This window comes from Ailuropoda melanoleuca, chromosome X (assembly GCF_002007445.2).
Source record: "Ailuropoda melanoleuca isolate Jingjing chromosome X, ASM200744v2, whole genome shotgun sequence".
NCBI lineage: Eukaryota > Metazoa > Chordata > Mammalia > Carnivora > Ursidae > Ailuropoda > Ailuropoda melanoleuca.
In genome coordinates, this window is record NC_048238.1 from 109002907 (window position 1) to 109010840 (window position 7934).

At 56.0% G+C, this 7934-nt stretch overlaps 1 protein-coding gene across 1 annotated transcript in view; it reads left to right on the plus strand.

Annotated features, from left to right (window-relative positions):
- Positions 1 to 7739: 7739 nt before the first annotated feature.
- Positions 7740 to 7934, plus strand: part of HMGB3 (high mobility group box 3) — a 6433-nt gene continuing 6238 nt past the window's right edge. The window contains exon 1 of the mRNA XM_034649561.1: positions 7740 to 7858. The gene's annotated coding sequence lies outside the window, so the exon portion shown is untranslated. The remainder of the gene's footprint in view (positions 7859 to 7934) is intronic.

Genomic DNA, 7934 nt, shown 5'->3' on the forward strand with positions numbered 1-7934 from the left:
GTTTGTTCTCCAACTGCTGCTGTTCTGCACTGTCTGAAGGACTAAGAGTGAAATCTAAGGTAACCATTAGAACAGTGAACCCTTCTCAAGCACTCATTTTGTGTCAGGCATTGCTCTAAGTGCTTCACATGATCCCCACAACAACTTATGATGTGGGTACTATTACTAGTCTCATCTTGCAAATGGAAGAACTAACATACAGAGAGCTGAGGTTGTTTGCCCCAGTCACACAGGGGCAAGTGGCAGAGCAGAGACACCAGCCCTGGCAGAGTGGCTCTGGCTCTCCCCCCACATGCCTAACTGAAAAGCTACGTGGTGCTATTTGAACTATGGGGCTTTTTTTGGGCTCCCTTTACAAGCTGAAGTCCCAGTTAGCCCTGAAAATCAATCCACCCTGCTGCCAGTTCCCCAGTGCTACCCCGTGGCACCAGGCACCCAAAGGGAAGTGCCCTTGGCCTTCTCTAGAAGTGACGTAGATACAGAGGGACTCCCCTGCTTGGCTGACTTAAGTCCTCTGTGCAGGTGGCATTTGTCCTCGAGTTTTCTCATCATTCCTCTGCAACCAGAGAGAAGGTATGCCCCCTGCACTGGGCATCCGATAACAGAGGCAGGCCTTCACTTTCTCAGGAATTCATTCCTCCATCTAGCATCTCGGAGTGTTTCCTGGGCCCCAGGCCCTGTGCTAGCTGGGCAGAAACCCAGTTGAGACAGACATTTAACAAGCAATCACCCAAATGGTGGCAAGTGATGGCTGGGAGAAGTGCAACAAAGGAGACCAGAGGGAGAAAGGAAAGTGTGGCTGGGGGACCTCAGGAGCCTCTGGGGTGGGCTGAGGTCTCCAGGGTGGGTAGGACTTGCCTGGGCCCCAGAAGGGGGACGGGGTCCAGGCAGCAGCACAGCAGGCATACATACATGCACACTCCTGGTCATTGAGGGGAGGAGGGCCCAGGGAGGAACTGGCATTGAGGACAAAGGGGACGCAAGGGAGAAGAGGATGCAGAACTGTGTGTGTGAGTGCGTGTGTGTATGTGCAGGGGTGAAGGGAGGAAGTTCTGTCCTCACTGCAGTGGGAGGAGAGGCCAGTGGTGGGCTGACAAGAAGGTCAGATTTACAGTTTGAAAAAAGATCACACTTGCTGTTGACTGGACATGGGATGAGAGGTGGGTGGGGCACAAATCCAGCTACTTTTCCCCACTCTCACTGCCAAGATCTCAAATCCAGGCCCACACCCTGGCCCCCTTGGGCCCATCCTCCTCAGCAACAGGGAGTGCTTTCTCAAATACAGCTTTGATTGGGCCACTGTGTGCTCAAAATCCTGCAGACGATAATGTCTGCCAGGACGACCTCTTACTGCAGCCCTCCCTGACCACTCCAGCCTTCAGGTTCTCCCACCAGTTCACCACACACTTCCACATCTCCATTCATGGGTTCTGCTTTCCCCACAGCCTGGGGTAATTTGCTCCTTCTCTGCCCATGGAAACCTCACTAACCCTTGCTGCCCAGCTCAAAGTGACCTCCTTACTCAGAAAGCCTTGCTGGAGGGCCTGGATGGCTCAGTCAGTTGCGCGACCACCTCTTGATTTCGGCTCAGGTCATGATCTCAGGGTTGTGGGAATCCATGCTCAGCAGGCTGCTTGAGGATTCTCTCTCCTTCTCCCTTTGCCCCTCCCACCCCTAGTGTGTGTGTCTCTGTCTCAAATAAATAAACAAATAAATGTTAAAAAAAAAAAAAAGAAAAAGCCTTGCCAGACTCGGTTCCACCCGCTCTCAGAATAAAGCCTCCCTCTTGTCCCTCTGTCTGGCACTTATTTCATCCCAGACTCCATCTGTAGCTGTGGGTGTGGCTCCTCTCCAGATTGCAAGATGCTTGAGGACCGGGACTTTGCCTTAAGAATGTAAGGAGGTCCTTTTGCCCTGGGGCTTACCTAGAGCGTCAAGGTCAATTGAAAATGCATTCGTTGGTTAGCAAACTTCAGTGGAGTGGCCGCTCTGTGACCCATACTGGGGAAACAGCACAGAACAGAACACAGGTCCCTGCCCCCTGTGGCCACTGTCTGGTGGGGAGCCCATCAGTGAGGGAGATAAATGTAAAAGCACAGTGCCTTAGCTCCTGGAGCAAGGTAAAGGAGGGCAGGAAGGGGGAGGCAATGCCGGGTTGTGGGTTTCAATTTTCAATTAGGTAGTCAGGGAAGGTGGCGTTAGAGCAAAGTCCCTGAACGGTGAGGGCGAGAGTCTTGCAGGTTTGTGGGAGAAGAGCGTCCCAGGCAGAGGAAAGAGCAAGTGGTAAGGTCCTGCTCGGGCTATTCCTCAGTGAAGTGGGAGCAGCGTGAGGAGAGAATTGAGAGATGGCATCAGAAGTGTGTGTGGTGGGCTTGTGTAAGCCACTGAGGGACCCTGGGAAGAGTGAGGAGACAAGGTAAAGTTCCGAGGGTCCTGAGCAGAGGAGGGGCAGGGTCTGACGTAGCAGGACCCCTCCAGGTGCTGTAGTGAGAACAGACTTAAGTTGAGAGGGTGGGGCCAAGTGTGGTCGGTCAGTACAAGTGCCATCCTCTCCAGAGTCAGGTTCTTTCATCATCCGGTGGGTCTGTTTCTAAAATTCTCTTACCGTGGTACTGGTGCACGCAGAGGACCACCTTTCAGGTTTGTTTCGTTTTTTGTTTTGTTTTGTTTTTGCCGGGGAGTAGGTAGTGAGTGAAGATAGGAAAATCATTCTCTTTGTGAAGCCTCACCGGCAATCCTAAGAACGTTGATGCCCTTAGGGACCCCAGGGACCAGCTCCTGTTCCGCGTTCTCATGATGGGAAACTGAGGCCCAGAAAGTGGGACCGGGGAGCATTTAAAAAATAGCAACTCCGGTTCCCCCTCTCCCCACCGCAGGAATCCCTTCGGATCAGGTGGAGAGAAACAGCTCGTACCTTTCCCCGAAGAGGGGGTGCTGGCCCATTAGCTGCTCAGTGAGTCAGAGCCGGCCCCTGCACCACTCGGGGCAGGCACCGAAGGGCCGTTCTGGACGCCGCGCAAAGTCGGCGGGGGCGGGGAGGCGGGAGCAGGCGCGGGGCGGACAGCTACCCCGCGGCTCGGCCGACTACGGGGCCAGGTCGGACCCATGCGGCCAAGCCAGCGCCGCGGACCTGGCCACGCCCCCCCGGGCCCCGAGCGCGCTGGACGGCAGGGGCCCTTCGTGGCACGTCCGTCTTCCCCGCAGGCCCGGGCCGCCTGGCTCGGGGTGGCGAGGGCTGCGTTCCCACGAGGAGGCGGGAGGGGAGGGAGCTGTCGGCCACCCTACGGTTGCTGCCCCGCTTCCCGCCTCCAGGGTCGTGGTCCACGCGCTCGCTCCCGCCGCCGGGGCCAGAGCGGCCCGGGCCCCGCGCTCCGCGGGAAGGCTAGACCCTGGCCACGCCGGCGGAGACGCGCACACGCCCGCGCTGAGGCCCCGGAGACCCAGGCGGCCGGCCCTGCGTGTGGCCTCGCGGCGGGAGAGCGCGCGCAGGCCGGCCCCACGAGCCCGGTTCCCCACGGGCCTCTCGGGCGGCCTTTCCGAGCCCGGAGTCCCTGCTTTTCTGGGCCGCCGGCTGCCCTTGCCAGCTCGCCAGTGGCCGACGCACCCCACGGTGGACCTGAGCTATTAAGGGTGGGCCAGGCGTGACCCTGAGGGCCAGGAGACCAGCCCTGGCTCAGCCACTGACTTCTGTGGGGCCCCCCTGCGTCAGGAGGAGGCTGGGTTAGCGGTCCCCCAAAGTCCTTCCCAGCTGTGCACCTTTACAAACCTATAAGAGCCATAGACCCAAACCACCTCTGAGAACATTTTCCTTCCTATGGGGGAAAAAGTCCAGTTGGAATGCAATTCCCACCGAGAGCAGAGGGGGAGGGAGCGGGGAGTCGCCAGGCCTTGAACCGGGTCAGGTAGGGGTGAGCAGGGTAGGGCAAGGGCCCCAGGGAAGGTCTCAGAGCCGGCCTAAAGACTCCCTACCTGTGGAGATCTGAATTACAAAAGGCTATTAGATCCCTACTGAAAGGGTAGGCCTCATTGTAGCCTCTTCACCGCAGTACCCATAACACAGTTTAAAGGATTCAAAAACTCGGCCCCACCCCGTACCAACTCTGGCTACATTTCCATGGATTCTTAATAGGAGGCTGCCCCGTTTGGGCCTCAGGGATGTCACCTTTAAGCCCTAGGCAACCCCATGAACACCTGGGGGTCCGGTGGTGGGGTAGGGGAGGAGTAAAGAAGGTAGGAGACTAGGGTTTCATGTTCCTTGTTGAATGATGAGGACTCCCTTTAATCTTTTGGGGGTCTTGAACTGACAGGAGCTGAAAACCTCTTTAAATAGCATTTGCCACACTTTTCTCTATTTCCTATCTACTTTCAATGTTTTCCTAACCTCTCTAGGCAGCCAAGCAGCTTAGGGGATTCTGGTTTGAGGTTCCCCTCTGTGGATGAGCTTGGCCAGCCGGGTGCTGGGCCTCAGAGGTGATTGATGTGGTTAAAGTACTTTCCAGAAAGGGCCAGGGCAGAGGCCCAGAGTGCCATCCATCACCTTGAGCAGTCGGAGCTGCCCCCAAGTCACCAGGCACTGGGCTTTGCTGCAGACAGTGGAGGCAGTCTGCCTTGGGGCCCCTGAGTTCAGGCCATGCCCAGGCAGTCGTGACTTTATGTCACTTTTTCACCTTCCAGACTGTCTTTAGCTCTCCTCGGGTGGCCTTTTACAGGTGACAAGCAGACCACCTTCAGAAGTGTCTGACCAGTATCACCTCCCTCACAAGCAGATTGCACAGGGGCTAGGGTGGATAGGCGGGTCAAATCACCTTTGACAGAGGACACTGAGGCTGGGAGAGGTGACAGAGGGAGAGGTCAGCCGAGGCAGACCCAAAGGCAGTGACAGAGCCCACAGCCACAACCTTGCCAATGCCTTATAGCCCCCCTGTCATGTCACCTCATCCCCCTTCTGAACATGGAACTGAGTTACGAGTTTCTGCTGAGGTGGGAACCTGCTAGGCCGCAACCCGTGTTCAGGCATGCTGCCACGGACGAGCAGTACTGAGGAGAAAGACCATGAGGAGCCTCCCAACCAAGGCTTGTGAGGGACAGATGGAGGAATTGGGGAGATGGAGCTGAAGAGGACATGGAAAATTGGGGTGATATGTGCATTTGTTGAGGGGTGGGGGGAAGAGCAGGGAACCATGGCAACCATCTTTAGATCTCTGACTCACTCAGCCGTGTCATAGTCATGTTCTGTGAAGTTCTAATGACAATGACCACAGGTTTCAGCTTCAGGACAGGTGCTTCAGCTTGATGGAAGGAGGAGCTTTCTCAGGAGCTGAGATGGAAAGTCTTCCTTTGAAGAATAGGAGAAAACCTTCCATCATTTGAAGTATGTACGCAGCAATTGGAGGCCAATGGGCGGGGCTGTGGCAGGGGGTGGGGAAGAATGGGTCTTGAGGGCGGTATCGGGACATCACTTACTGTACAGTCTCTTCTAGATGGGGGATGCTCTTATTTCCCTGGTTTGGCCTTCAAGCTGCTGTCTTTGGGAATGCCCTCAATGTGCCTGGGTATGAGTGTGTATACATGTGCTGCTTGTGAGTTGCCTTTGCTTGTAAATGTGAACCTCACCATCCACTCAGGGTCCCCCCAAGTAGTGCCTTGTGGGCTCTGAAGGTTGACACCCTGGTCCCCCCCTTGGTGACTGCCAACTGCTAAGTGCAGCTTCCCAGTGTGGCCAGGACACCAGGCAGTGGATGGACCAGAGGAGACCCCTGTCCCACTTGAGACCTCAACTCACATCTTGGGCCTAGAAAGGCCTGATGACATTGAGAGTCTAGGGCACTCTGGCAGAGGGGAGATACTGGTCAGATCACATGTGGAGATCCTGCTTCCCTCTGGGAAGGGCAGAGACAGGGGAGACCCTGAGAACCTCTTTGTGGAAGAAGCTGGAGCTGTTTGCCTGGAGAAGAGACCTGGCCTGCCATGAAATCCTGAAGGGTAAGGAACTGTACTGTGTGCAGGTTGGTGACCCAAGGCTCAGAGATTACCTGAGATGGAAAAGACAGCCCAAAAGGGAGGTGGTGAGCTCCGTATGAGTGGAGGTACGCAAGCAGAAGGTAGGCAACCACTCAGCTAGCTCCAACAGGGCAGAGGATTGGACCAGGTGGCCTTAAGATGTTTGCATTCCTGAGAGTCTTTAAATTGGGGACCTAGGGAAGTGACTCCATACTTGTCAGCTCTTGGCAAAGCATAACTACCTTGCCTTTCAGTCTCAGTTGGATCCTTAATGATGGAAACCTAATAGTGCAAGCTGGAGGGGCTCAGGCCTTCCCAGGAGGCTCAGAGGAGTTGGCAAGAGCTGGGTGGGGTAGGGAGGAAGGTGCCTTGTGAGGTCAGTTCCCTTGCACACTTCAAACTCAGTCACAGTTTCTGGAAACAGCATTTGGAAAACTCATCTGATGGGTCTCCTTTCTAAATATGGGAATTTTAAAAAGCTGGATATCTCAGCCCTTAAAGTGCTTTAGAAAGGGAATTTCCTATAGAAAAACTCATGACTCCTCTTCCATTATTTTCTCCAAATTTCAGTCCTTAAAATGTGCCCACTTTTCTCATCCTTCCTTTTTCTTACATTCTTTCCAGGAAGCTTGTAGTACCTCAAAGAGGGAAGGGCCCTCATATTTTCCAACAAGGCTGATACTAGGCGTTTAGATTGGGAAATTACTTCCTTGTGTATGACTGTCCTGTGCAATGCAGAACATTTAGCATCCCTGTCCGTCTCCTTCCCTTATAAAATTCCAGCAAGAACACCCAGTCATGGGGCCCTTCCAACCATCCCTTAGAGAAGACACTACCTCCTTCTACATTTTGAAAACCATTGCCTTAACTGCCCCCCCCCCAAGAAGTGACTTGCCCAAGGCCACATCAGCAGCCAAGGCCAAGTCAAAGCCCATTCATTCATAACAAGAACTTTTATTCTTCACCAGAGTGTGTGTTAGGAGAACAGAGAATGCGGGCCTGAAGTGAAGCAGTTAAGAGCGGGGGACTCCCTGCCCACAAAACTACAATGTCTCACAATTTCTCTGCTTTTTGCCAAACTCCGTTTTCCTTCTGTAGCCCGCCTAGCTCGCCCTTTCCGCAAATGCAGGCACAAATCGAATTTCTGGCAATTAGTGCACAGAGCCTAGCCGAACGCGATCCGCAGGAGCACAGTTAGGTCCCCTTCGGGCGGGGCAGCAGGGCCCAAGCGCCAAAACCCCGAGGTCTCGGCGAGCAAACTGCTGTCTTCCACCCGCAATGAGGAGCCAGCGAGCTGAGGCCGGGACCCTGCCGCGGAGCTGTGCGGGAGCTGGGTAGAGGTGGAGGACCGTCGACCCTCGCTGGTCGGTCCCCGGAGGTTTTCCGGGTCTGAGGGGCTGCCTGGGGACCAGGGGCCGGGGCCAGGGCGCCCAGGCCGTAACGCGGCGGGAGCAGAGGGCAGCGCAGCTGGGCTCGACCTCGTCTTCCCACGCCAGAGGCCGAGGCCGCCGGGAATGGCGGGGCCACCTCTCCAAAGTCCTTTGAGATCCTAGCTCGGTTTGAGGCGGGGGGGTTGTGTGGGAAAGCGAGAATATTATTATCCCTCTGTTTTGCCTCGGCAGCCAGCGCCGGCGGGTTGTTCTGTTTGAATGAATGATCCCAGCGGCCGCGCCCAATGGGCGCCCGCGCCTGTTTAATATGCATGAGGCCCGCGGCCAATGGCCGGGCGAGGAGGCTGTTTTAAACGGCGGAGCCCGCTGGCCAATCAGGCGGCTCTCGTGGAGGCAGCTAGCGCGAGGCTGGGGAGCGCTGAGCCGCGCGTCGTGCCCTGCGCTGCCCAGACTAGCGAACAATACAGGTACGTTTCGCACCGCCCGCGCCTGCCGCTGCCGCCTCTGCCGTCGCCGCCGCAGCGCCCGCACAACTTTCCGGCC